Source organism: Meriones unguiculatus, chromosome 4 (assembly GCF_030254825.1).
Source record: "Meriones unguiculatus strain TT.TT164.6M chromosome 4, Bangor_MerUng_6.1, whole genome shotgun sequence".
NCBI classification, from domain to species: Eukaryota; Metazoa; Chordata; class Mammalia; order Rodentia; family Muridae; genus Meriones; species Meriones unguiculatus.
The window spans coordinates 99227583-99241430 of NC_083352.1; positions in this window are offsets into that span (position 1 = coordinate 99227583).

A 13848-nucleotide genomic window follows, 5' to 3' on the forward strand; every position below is an offset into this window, starting at 1 on the left:
GTCTTGGTTCCTGTCTTGTGACGTGGAGGCTGACAGAGAATACTGAAGGGAGTAACATTTCTACTCAGGGTTCCAGAGGGAGCAGCATAGCTCAGAGCCAGGGGATTGCGTGGCAGAGGCCATCCACAGCACAGTGAACCAGGAACCAGACCAAGAGGTGCTGAGTGTTGCTTTTTTAAATCCTGCCCCTGCTTCAGCCGCTGCTGCACTCCATGACCTAAAGTTGCACAGCCTTTCAAACAGCACCACCTACTTGAGACTAAGTGTTCGTGAGTCTGTGGGAGTCAGCTCAGATTCAGATCATGACTGTCACTGTGAGGCCAGTTGTTCCGCCCCCGCACAGGCCCCAGAGCAGTAGTGACTAAAACCTGTGAGGCTGAGAGAAAACCTGGGCCTTTCTTCTCTGTAAGTTGATTGTCTGAGTATCTGTTGCAGCGGCAGAGGGCTGGCAAATAAAGCCCTCCCACAGCTTGCTCGGGGCTCCTGAGTATGTGCAGGGCGGGCTGCAGACACTGCTGTGTCTGTACCTACTGCCCCAAACTCTAGACACCATTTCTGCTTTTCATGGGCCAAGGCAAGTTGACTTGAGTCTTCTGGCTCAGCTGCCAGAAGAGGACCCACGGTCCCTGCACCTGGCAGCAGAATGGTGGGGAATTGACGGGGTGGGGCATTCTGTTGCCATCTTCAGCCCTTATGTTCCTGCCTCCTGGAGATTCAGGGTAGAGAGCCCTGCTGCGCGCCTGCCCTGTAACACCCAAGCAGCACAGTGGACCACATCGCCGCCATACCCGGCTCTGGCACCCTGACAATCCACCTCCAGCCTCCCTGGACCTGGGGAAGTGCTGCCAAGCTAGCTGTATGACTCCTCTCCTTTCATCTCCTTTTCTGACCACAGAATGTTTTCCTTTCCTGAACACGCCACCAGCTCCCCCCCATCAGGGTGCACCTAGGATGCTGTCTCCCACCTCTTTCAACCAGGTTCGCTCCCCCCACCCCCACCTCTGTCCTTCCGACCTCCAGGAGTGGGCTTTGTGCTGAGTGCGCACTCTCTCCTGGCCCCTGGCTCTACCCCGAGCACCTCCATCACTCATTCCCACCATCATCGAATTGCAGTCTTGGCTCCCCAGAGACCTGGGGCCAGCTTTACACATCCATGTCCCTGAACAGCAAGTGCAGAGCGAGACAGCCTCACCTTCCACGCTTGCCTGTGGGAGGGACGGAGGGAAGGGACAGAAGCCGGGTGCAGGACAGTTGTCATCCTCACCCCGCTGTCCCATCACCCAAAGAAACACACCAAACCATCCTTGCCTCTTACCATCGCTGAGGACGGAAACAAAGCCCCAGGCCCTGAGATCCTGATAGCTTTGCCCACCTGCTCATCCCCTCCAGACTCTGGGTCAGCAGAGTTCAGAGGCTCTGGACAGTCATAACCCCAGGATGGGATGTCACAAAGCATGCTCTATGAGCCCCTGGGCAATCAGAGATAAAGGGAACACCTCAGAGACTTCTGGAGTCAGGGGAGGCTTGAGGGCTCCCCTCAAGCAGAGTGCAGGCCTGCACTCCACCCCACCCAGGGCCTGTCACATGGCATTCCATAGAAAAGGTCCTCTGTGGCAATTAGAAACTTGAGTACGGCCTAGACTACCATTTGAAGGCCCTCTGCTGTCTACCAGCCCTTCCCAGGCAGCTCAACTCACCTCACGGTATAGGAAGAAACCAAGTCCCAAAGAGAGCAGCTGACTTGCTGGAGGCTTGTGACGTTATGAGATGGGGTGGTAGAGAACAATGGCTGGAACAGCAGTGTTCCCCTCACATCTCTGACATGCACAAACACTGCCACATGCGTACACATGCCTGGGCCACAGGCAGAGCTCACATTCATGCTCACGTGCAAACACTGACATGGTCACACCTGTGTGCACATGCAAGCATTGAGATTCACCTGTAGTTATGGCTTCCAGAAACATCCTCTGCCTCCAGGGGCCTCATGGCCCCCACCACGACAGTAGCCAAGCAGGAAGAGGCAGATGCAGAGAACATCTGCCTGGGGGGCATCCCTTGCGAGGAGAGGGGAGGCTTCAAAGATAGTGGTCACTCCCAGAAGAGGAAGAGGCCATTTTGTCAGCCACAGGATCTGGGCAGCATAGACACTGGTGCTCTCCAAGTTCCCTAGAGGAAGAGGCAAAACAGACTCACAGTAGGCAATCCCCCTCAGTGGCTCTTTGGAAGTTAGGCCTGTCTCCTGGCCACCTTCACCAACCTCCTGGGCCTAGCCCCTTCCTGGGGTGTGGCCACAGAACCCAAGACTAAAGCAGCATCCCCCTGAGGGAAATGGCTCCCCTGCCGGACCAGCCACCCTCCACCAATGCCCATGGCCAGCACTGTCCATCCTACTGATCTGATTTCTTGGGCAGATGGCTGAGGCAGTTTGGGGGTAACATAGGCACTTACTCCTCAAACCAAGCTATGGCCTCAGTAGGAAAGGAAAGGAAAGAAGCCAGAGAAAGAAGAAAGCAGGCGCCTGGGCTGTTGGGCGGTGGGACCCGCGCCATGCCAGTTTTTTCCTATTGTCAAGGGCCAAGCTCCAATCTCAGGAAAGCAAGCACCACCCTAACCCCCAAACCTAGATAGAGGCTCCCTGCCTTCCAACAGGTAGCAAGCGTACAATCAACACGCGCACCGCCCATCCGCAGCGCCCAGGCGGTTTCCTTGAGTTGTCCTTCAGCGAAGTTGACTAGAAAAAGGACAGCGGGCGTGATTAAAGCGGCATGTGAGTCGCCATAAATAATAAATCAATAACCGTCGGTGATTCACCCAGCGCTCTTCAACTGGATTTAAAAAAAAAAAAAAAATTAAATATAGAACAAAAGGGGCTGGGAAGGAAACGGGAGGGAGTGGGAGGCAGGCCCTCCCGCAGTTTCACCTTAGACTAGACCCTCCCAGGGACTGTGCCGTGGCCCAGGTGGGGGTGGGGGGCTCTGTGGGGGACATTGTCTCAGGATGGTGGCATCCTGCTGACACCCCACTGCCTGGAAGGAAGCCACAGTCTCTGTTTCTCTCCAGCAGCCCCTTAGAGGAATCTTTCGGTCAGTCCCTCCAACCCATTCTCTCACAAACTAAGGGACAGTGTTTCATCTTCCTGGGGTGAAGCGTGTCCAGAAGTTTGGCACTTGCCCGGGTCACAGGGCACCCTGAAACGAACACCAGAGCTTCTAACAGGGTAGACATGCCCTTTCTGACACCTGCTGCATGTGGGTGCCGGTGACAGGGGCAGCCCTGCTCTTCTGCCTCATTGGAGAACCACGGGCAGAGCAGGGCAGGAGGTGGCAGCAGACAGGGAACAAAGAGGATGACCTGCACAGACACTCACCTCAGACCCGCATCCTTATGATGACCAGTGGTCCAGTGACGCCCGCTTTTCTGGTGAAGACATGGTGCTGGGAAGTGTGTTTTCCTCTCACTCACCACCCTTTGTGTGTGGCCTAGGCAGGATCCTGTGGTCCAAAAGGCCTGGCCACTCTTGCTTTAGGCCAGGGAAAATGTTTGCAGGCTTGGTCAGGCTGCAGAAGGGCAAGAGTCTCCTAGTCAAGGGCTCTAGAACAGCAGAGGACCAAGTGGGGAGGAGCCAGAGGTAGGGCAGGTGTGCGGCATGCAAATGGGTCCTCACAGTCTCACTGGCCTTGGCATGGCTGCCGTGATTTCTAATGGGGCACTGGCACAGCTGAGAAATCCTTCCACAGAGAAATCCTCTCACAGCCCAAGAAAGAGTTTCATCCAGGCCAAAGTGGTCCATGTGCTTCTGTCTGGTTGCCCTGAACTCCAGCCTTCACTGGAGAGGCATGGGAGAGGTGAGTGGTGGTGGTGGAGGTGGTGGTGGTAGTGGTGGTGGTGGAGGTGGTGATGCTGGTGGTAATGCTGGTGGTGGTGGTGGTGATTGTGATGGTGGTGTTTGCAGCATGCAAACTGCACAAGTAGGAAAACGGAGGCCCAGGAAGAGCTGAAGCCTGCCCATGGTCCCAGAGTGACCTGCAATGGGATTCCAGACTCTGGAAAGGACTCTCAACCTTTTCATTTGTCTTTCCCCCTCCCATTTAAAACTGTTCTTCCATTTCAGGCTCTCTCTCTCCCCTTACCGTCTCTCTGCCTGTCTTTCCCTTCCTCCCTTTGTCTAACTTTCCCTCCTCTTCCTCCCACCCTCCTTCATCTCTTGAGCTCTCCATTCTTGAGCATATATCCCTGCAAGCCTGAGGCCTCTTCACTTCATCAACCCTGGCTCCCAGGCCCCATGCAGGACTGTGCTTTCAGTCCATGATGGAGGAGCCAGTGTGAGCTGGTTGAGGCCCCGGATCTGCTCTCCCTGCAACCTGGTTGCAATTGTCCCCACCGTGCAGCTGCAGCTGCAGCCAGCAACTGGACAGTTTTCCTGGGCTCCCAGGCTCAGGTGAGGGAACAGTCCAGTGTGTCTGGGTGTGTTAACTTCCTACCACAGCCCATAAGGATTCTTCCAAGAGCTGGAAGTAAGCTCTCCAACCTGGGGCACCAATTTTCATTTCAAAAGATTCGGAATTCTAAAAGAAGAAGAAATATATTAGAATCACAAAGGGGCTTTGGGGTTTACACAAAAGGGGCAGTCCTCACTCCTCGTGGGGTAGACTCTGAAATGGAACCAGAGACAACAGGCAGGAAGAAAAAGCCAGAGAGGAGATACTGGGCAGAGGGACTGAGGGACACTGGCCTCAGCTCACCATGCTGCCCCTCCCCCAAAGACATCGTGGGGCAAGATTTCTAGCACCTTATTACCTCTGAGGTCCAGCTCCTCCCTGAGGTGGCTTGGAAGCCCAGGCTCAGCCCCTACCCTCACTCCCACTTCCACCTCCCACTTTCCTCAGACCCCAGCCTCCTCCCCAAGGCTCCAGGGAAAGCTGCTGAGCTGCCAAGGTGCAGAAGGGGGGTTCTCTGCTGGACCAGCTGGAGCGGCAACCAGTTGACATGCATGAGTCCAGCAGCAGATGGCAGAGCTAGGGTCCCTCCTGGCTCTGCCCCTTGGGCCACCTGGACCGCTGGCACCTGCAGCACTGCAGTTGGATCCTGAACCCTGCCGCTATCATGCCCCTTCCTAGCATCTGACGTGCCCAGAGCTCAACCCTCAGAGATGCTGAGACTTCCTACCGTCCTGCCCTGACTCGTCAACCAGCTCTTCTGCCCAGAAGACATGACTCTCTGCTCAGGTGGGGACAGACTTATCCTCTCCAGGAAGGCCCTCCAAGGCCCTGACAGAAGCTTCGTTTGTAGAGAGAGCCCTGCCTTTTCCTTTTATGAGCCCGTTTACTTCTGTGAAGACCCAGTCACTATTTCCCTGAGGCCTTCCAGACCATAACTTCACAAAGCTGCTGGACCAGCTCTTCCCTGGCATCCACAGTGCCCAGCAGGACCGGGGTGTGTCTAATTAGGAGAAACTCAATCTTACAGAGCAACAACTGTATGCCAGGCCACAGCAGAGAATTAGTGGATGCGTAGATGAGTAGGTAGATGAATGGACAAAAATATAGGTGGATGGATGGATGGATGGATGGATGGATGGATGGATGGATGGGTGCGTGGGTGCGTGGGTGTGTTCATGTCTGTGAATGGATGAATAGATGGATAGATAAAAGAATGAAATGGTTAGTTGGAAAAAGTGGATAGGAAATGGATGAAAGGAATCAGGAAAGAAAGAAAAGAAGGAAGGAGAAAGGGAAGTAGGGAGGAAAGGAAGGAGTGAGGGAAGGAGAAAGGGAGAGAAGAAGGGTGGAAGGAAGGAAGGAAAAATGGGCTCAAGCCTTCTGAGGGTGCCTTAGGCTTCTTTTTTATTTTTATTTTTATTTTTATGCAGCCGTGGGGTCGGGAAGCTGATACAAACCACCTTGTACCCCAAGGGCCCCCAGGCACCTGCTGTGTGAGCTTGGGTAACTGCCAATCTCTCTGAGTCTTCTTCACCCACCTGGGCAAATGAGGGTTGTAATCCTGCCAATGAGTGGATGCCCCTTCGCATTCTTCAACACAAATCCTCCTCAATCAGGGCAGGGTTTGCCCTTGGGCTCAAACCATGAGAACAGCCGGGCCGCAGCTGGGGAAGGCCAAGAGTCTCCTGGGTCCAGCTGGCTCCTGGCCTGTGTCCAGCCTGGCCACAGCCACCACTCCTCTGGGCTTAATGTTCTTGGCGGTGAGGCTGGAATAAGCTGCCTTTCAAGAGGGGAACCTCATTTCCACACCGGTGCCAGCCGCACTCCCACCATTAGAGATTTCATCGGCTCCTTTGATTTAGGGCCTTGCCACAAGCTGCCAATCCAGGCCACCTCCCGCCTGCCCCTCTGGCCAGCCTTGTTCCGGCTCAGAGCAGCAGAAATGAACATTATTTAATTTCCCGCCAGCGGCAGGAAGAGCCACAGGCCCCTCCCGCCGTACTTATTCATCTCGTCCCTTTTGGGACCTGGGTCTCAAGGTCAGCTCCTCCTAATTCCCCTGGCTTGGGGAGGTGAGATCCAGCACCCACTGAGGATCCTGGGAAAGCCCAAGCTGGGAACTCAAGGATGGCCACCTTTGGGGAGTTCTGAATGGAAAGCAGTCCAGCTGACTAGGTGGGGAGTGTCCCTGGCAGGTGCTCAGTGGAGACTGGAGATCAGCTGGGCACTCGTCTGCGCTGGCATTTAAAAGCCTGCTTCCCTGGGGTCATTCTTCTCCTGCTCCGCTTCCAGCATGACTGACAGGAGGATCTGAACAGGGGACACCTCAAGGCTGAGGACCCTCTCTGTCACCTCTCCCTCTGCCCCTGCCTTCAGACCTCTGCTTAGGGTGCAGATTCCTCCAAGAAGCCCCCACCTGCCCTCAGCAGAGGGCAAGGCTGCACCTCCATCTTTCTTTCCTAATCCCCATCTGGGCCAAGGTGATCTCCTGCTTGTGTGGGAAGACAGCCTGACCTGTGGAGGTGTGGAAACAGAGGCTACAAGAAGGGAAGTGGCTAGACGTGGTGTTGCACATCCATAATTCTACCTGGTTGGGAAGCTCAGTCAGGAGGATTGCAAGTTCGAGGCCAGCCTGGGATGCTCAGCAAGAAAGCCACTTTCTCAAAAAAGCAGAAATAAAAGAAAGGGGGGAGGGGGAGGAACTTGTGCAGGACACCTCACACAGCAGACTGCTTCCACCAGCTCAACAGTGCTTCCGGGGCTGACCTGGGCCCCAAGCATCCTCTGTTTCCTACACACACACACACACACATGAACACACACATACATACACATACTCCTCCTTTTGTTGTTTTGTTGTTGGTGGTTTTTTTTTTTTTTTTTTTTTTTTTCTTTTTCCTTTAAGGGCTCCGGATTCAGGAACGGCAACGCAACATGCATAATTTGGTAATTATTTCTCCGTTCATCCTCGAGGCTCTGCCTGCATACAGATATTGGAATTTGCATAAAACAATCTTGCTCAGGGTCCCACTGCTTCCCGGGAGAAGACGCCCAGGTAGGGGTGGGAAGAGGGCTCAAGCTGGGCCCACCTGTCCCCACTCTGTCCTTGGCATGGGAGGAAAGTGAAGGCAGCAGGTGGCGGGGGGTGGGGGGAGGATGAAAAGCCCCAGGCACCCGCACGCAGGGGGAGTCTGGGAACACCGGGGTCTGCCGGCCTGGTGACAGGAAGATACCCATGGAAGCCGGGAACCCGGCGATTAGTATTCCGCCAGTGTCTGGCTCGGAGAGGATTAATGGACTCTGATGCCTAATATCCTGGAGAACAATTAATTTGCCCACAGTTTTGTCATGGTTGAAAGTCAAACGCTGGAACAGATCGCACAGTGAGCTGCAGCCCAGAAGCCCTGGGCGGGACCGGAATCTCAATGCTCTGGGCCTGGGCCCCCTCCCCCCATTCCCGGCACACCCACCTCCTAACAGTTCTGAAAACCACTCTATCCACGCACAGTGCCTGTGCCTTCGTGAAGAATGTCCACACAGTGCTCTCCAAGGCCAAACCCCCAGCTCCCACTTTGGGGTCCGAGCACAGGCCCCTGCCTGGACTCTGATCTCCCCAGCACCCAACATGACCGTTCCGCCCACAGGGGCCCTGATATCTGGGCGTCATGTCTCATCACCAGGATAGTTGCTCTTCAGAGACACCAATGCTATAGCTGTGGCTGGGCAAAACAGGCACAGTCCAAAGAGTATGTCCCCATTTGTTTAGTAGGTGGCCATTGGTTTGACAAGATGGCTACTAACTGGCAATGGACATGGGGGACTTGGGAGTGGAGGCATCCACGGCTTTGTTTCAGAGTGACCCCTAGTCAGGTTGAAGTGTGGGCTGCACCAGCGGTCATGCCACAGGTGGGGAGTTCATGGTCACTGGAGCACCCATCGTCTCCTGTTCCCACTGGATGTCCAGGACCACAGTGCCATAGATTTCAAAGTCACGCTGGGCCATAGGGAGGGAGGCCCCTCCCTACACACTGGCTGACTCGGCCCTCACTTGAAAGGTTCCTGGGAGCAAGGGGAAGGATACCAGCTTCTGGGGCATTGTCTGCAACCTGGGGATGAGAGTGAGACAGGGGGGACCCTGAGCGCCAATTCCCACCATGCTGCCAGCACCACGTGGCATGGAGTGCGCTCAGGAACAGCCGTAGCCCTTGCTGCTAACGTTGATTCTGCCCCAGCGCACATGTGGCCAGCCCCGTGCTTGGCAGAGGTTAAGGTCGAGGGGACGCTCTCAAGGCTCAAACCAATGCCAAGTGGAAAACCAAAACAGCTTGGTGGAGCTCAGGGTTCTAGGTTCAAAACCAGCCCCATCTCCTACAGTTGTGCGGATTTTTTTATTGTGTGTGGGGGTGGGGTGTGTGCGTGTGCATGCACACCGCATGTGTGTAGGTGCCTGTGGAGGCCAGGGGAGGAGCTGGCGTTATGGGCGGTGGTGGGCCGCTTGACATGGTTCTCAGTCTCAGGTGAGGCTGTCCCCAGTTAGCATCCCCTTGGCTTCCACAGTGATGGCAGGAGGAAATACTAGGCAGAGGCCACTGTGTTCTTCCCCCCAAAGGCCTCCAGCCCTGGCCACCTCTGTGCGGTCTCAGACAGGGCTGGGAAGCGGGGAAGGAGACACCGCCCGTCCTCCCGGACCCTCCTCGTGCCCATATGGGTGTGCGCTGTGAAGGGCAGCAACTGTGCTGTCCGCCTCTCCTCACTGTCCTGCCCGCCTCTCCTCACTGTGCTGCCCGCCTCTCCTCACTGTGCTGCCCACCTCTCCTCACTGTCCTGCCCGCCTCTCCTCACTGTCCTGCCACCTACACACCACCGAGGAGCCAGGGGCTGGTGAGGCCTCTTCCTGCCTGAGAGGAAGCTGCGCATGACAGGGAAGGCTGACACAGATGAACTGCAAACTGCAGGAGGCGTCCACGCGCTGCTTCAGCGTCCACCTTGCTGCATGGCTGCCCCTCCGTGAAGACTCAGTTTCCCCGGTGTCACTGAGCTGAAAGTGAGCATTGCACCGACAGCCCTAAAGGCACTGGGCACAGTCAAGCCTGAGCAAATGGCAGGTTCTGGGTTTATTCCCTCTGACCAACACACTCACTGGTCCCTACCACTGATCATACATACACACGGCGACACACACACACACACACACCACATACCACAAGCACACCACACACAAACACACACACACCACAAACACACACGCCACAAACTTACAACACATACACATCACACACACACCACACATAAACAGACCACACACAAACACACACAAAAACACACACACCACCATACACACATACATGTACACATATACACATGCACACAAACACACCACACACACCACAAACACACCATACGCATACACATACACACATTCAGGGGCACGATTTATCCACTGTAGCTTTGGGGGAGTGCCATAGAGAAAGATGCAGGTGTCCCCCGACAGAGCCAGGCCCAAGCACACACCCTTACCTTACTGCCCTCCAGTGACCTCTGAGTGTGTTGTCCATCTGTAGGGGAAGACATTCCTCACTGAATCTGGGAACTGTAAGAAAGCCTGTTGGCATTAGCCCGAGACCCATCTGTGCATACAGTAGGAGCTACATAAATGTTTTCTTTTCTTCATGCTAAGAGCAGCCCTTGGATTCTTTCACTGATGGGTGTGTCACCAGCTGGTCAATAGGAAAGTGTCATCACCTTCAGGGTGGTCTTGGTTTCATTAATTTTCTGAGAGTGTCATGTGGTTTTGAGGTGGGAGATCTGAGGAGGGGCCTCTCAGCTCTGTTGTGACTCATTCAGGGATCCGAGTAAGATATTGTCTCCTCTGTGTTTGATCCACATCCGGGAGTCAAGGGGGTGGGACTGTCAGCCAAGATCATCTCCAAACAAACATAAACATGCCTGCCCCCTGTGTGGCCCCTGCATGCGCAGGGACCCTCGGAGGCCTGGAACCTGCCTGCCTCACAGCCCTGCCCAGAAACCCTCAGATTTGCTCGTGAGCTGAATATGCCCGTCAACCTGAGCAGGACCCCTGCCACAGCCCACCATTTCCAAACTCTCAGTCCACCTGACAAAGACCCACCCATCACCTGTTCTGGGCCTTCTAAAGACCAGGGGGTAAGGGAGACCCCCTTGCACCTTCCTAAGGCCATCCTATAGGATGTGAGAACACACACACCCCACTGCTGTGGAGACTTCCTGGAGGAATTTAGCAAATGTGGCAGACACACCCTAGAGAGGACAGCGCACACATGCCTGGATCAGACACCCTCAGAAGGCTCATATTCCTGTTTTCTTGCAGGCCTGGGTGCCTAGAAAACTAAATAATGGGCTCTCGTGTGCTGGGTTTGGGATTCTATTGGAACTGGCTGCCAGTAGTGTGAGGTTGAATAGATTCTGATGTAGGATATCAAGACACCTTGATCTTGGAGCCAGCACAGCTGTGCCTGTTAATGCATATTAGTCAAGTCCCTTTTCATTCTCAAATTATCCTGCTTTGCACAATAAATTATGGTTGTCTGTCTGTTTTAAGGCCATTTCTAGCTCAGAGGACTAATCTGTAATCAATTAGTAATGTCTGCAACGAGCACCGACAGACACTTGAGGCCCCATCTTCCTTGTTCTAAGATCCAGAGCCCACTGTGGAGAACATCCACACAGACTTCTGCTTCAAAGACCAACAGTCTATCCAACAGAAGCAATAGTTGAGGTTCTCCTGGAGCCCAGGGTTGATCTCAAAAAAGGTTTTTAAAAAATAACAAGTTGGACCATTCTCCATGCTCTGATTTCCTGCCTCTCTGTGTGGTATCCTTGCACAATGTTATTTGTTGTGGGGCTTTTATCAGAATCACGAAAAGCTCATAGACTTTCTATCTCCAAAGCTTTGAGGAAAATAAATCTATATTATTTATAAAGAAGCTCATAGTTTCATTACACAGCCCATCAGAATGGCTCTACAGAAAGCATCTAAGTTTTCCCTGTAACACTCATGTCAGTCTCTAGACTCCCAGAACCTTAAGAGAATACATGTATTGTTTAAAGCCACAACCACTTGTTATTACAGATACAGGAAACTCATACCAAGGACACAACACAATCTACTGTTTCTCAGTCCTCTCCTGAGCTCCCAAGGAGTGCCTTCCAAAAGTCATCAAGCTTAATGGTTTGGGGCTGGGATCTGAACTGTGGTGGCTGAATAAGGACAGTCCTCAGATATTTGGATAATCCATCCCCAGTTGGTGGAACTGTTTGGGAAGGATTAGGAGGTATGGCCTTAATGGAGGAGCTGTGTCAGTGGAGGCAGACTTTGAGATCTAAAAGCCCAAGCCAGGGGGCTGGAGAGATGGCTCAGTGGTTAAAAGCACCATCTGCTCTTCCAAAGGACCCTGGTTTGATTTCTAGCACCCACATGACAGCTCACAACTGTCTGTAATGCCAATTCCAAGGGATATGACACCTTTACACTAATGCACATAAAACAAAATAAAATAAAATACATTTAAAAAAAAATAAAAGCCCAAACCAGGCTCAGTTAGCCTTCCCCACTTCATGTTTGTGGCTCAGTAGCCCTCAGCTACTGCTCTAGTGCCATGCCTACCCACTGTCATGCTCATCACCATGAGGGTCATGGACTCAAACCCTTGGTAAATGAGCACCAAATCAAATTCTTTCTTTTATAAGTTGTTTTTTGTTTTTGTTTTTGTTTTGTCATGAAGATAGAAAAGTAAGATATTTATTCACATGGCACTCAAACATTTGAAGTGTTCTGCATGGGCCAGCAAAGGAATGCAGGAGACACAACAGAGCTGGAGACATGGAGGACTGGAAATGTTGGATGGATGGATGGATGGATGGATGGATGGATGGATGGATGGATGGATGGGTGTATGGTTGATTGGGTGCATGGATGAGATAGGCAGGCATGTGGGTGGGTGGGAAGATGGATGGGTACATGGATGGATGGATGGATACATGGATGGATAGATGGGTGGATTGATGAATGAATGGATGGATGATGGATATGGATGACTGGGAGGAAGAATGATGGGGTTGATGGATAATGTGGGTAGGAAGAAGAAAGGGAGGTAGACAGATGAACAGATGGATGGGTGGATGGATGGATGGATGGATGGATGGGTGGATGGGTGAATGGATAGATGGTTGGGTGAATGGGAGGAAGAATGGATGGGAGGCTAGATGGATGACAAGTGGGCAGCTAGCTGGCTGGATGGGTGGGAGGAAGAATGGGAGGGTGGATAAGCTTTGTGAGAATGCTGGTTGGATGATTAACTGGAGAGCAGAAGGTCAATGGTAGATGATGAGTAAATGAAAAAGTAAACAGACACAGTGAGTACACTGATAAAGGAGGCATCAAAAAAGCCAGACAAGAACATGAATGAAAAGGCCAAGCATTTGCTGGGAAAACGACAGGCATGTCTTCCCTCCAATTCACCCAGATGTACCAGAGGATTCCTCACCCACTCCAAACATGCCAAGAAGTTCCTGTTCTGCTCCATGTGTCTAAGGCCACAGGACCCCAACAGAGATATCAGAGTCGCTACTCCAGCTGGGACAGAGTCAGGGCCACTGGATAGAGACGACAGGATTCTACAATGCCTGTAACTTGGAGGACCCTCAGAAAATGGTTGTCAAACCAAGAAGCTTGGCCCAGGGTCTTGGGTGGTAAATGCCAGCCCAAGAGGTGTCACCAGACTCTGAACAATGGGGTCCAGAGTGACTGTTCACCTAGCTGTTGGCTCTCATGCAGCTGACCACCCATCTGTCCATTCACCTACTCATCTGTCTGTCCATCCATCTCTCACTTAACTATTCCCCAACCTGCCCATCCAGTCACATATCCCCCTTTTCCTCCATCCATCCATCTCTCTGTCCATCTACCCAGTTCTCCAGGTGCCCATTTTTTTTTGTCACCTTGATACAAGTAAAGGTCCTCTGGGAAGAGGAAACCTCAATTGAGAAAATACCTCCATAAGGCTGGCGAAGCAAGTCTGTAGGACTGTCTTCTCTTTTGATGACTGATGTAAGAGGAGCCAGCCCATGGTTGACAATGCTACGCCTGGGCTAGTGTTTCTCAGTTGTGTGAGAAAGCAGGCTGAGCAAGTCATGCAGCACTCCTCCATGGCCTCTGCTTCAGTTTCTGTCTTGGTTCCTGCTCTAAGATCCTGTCCTGCCTTCCTTCATCATGGACCATGATTGGTGTGTGTAAGCCAAATAAACCTTTTTCTCTCCTAAGTTGATCATGGTCATGATGTTTAAAACAGCAACAAGGAGCAAAGTAGGACACCACACCTCTGTCTGTCCATCCTCCATCTATCCATCCATCCATCCATCCATCCATTCA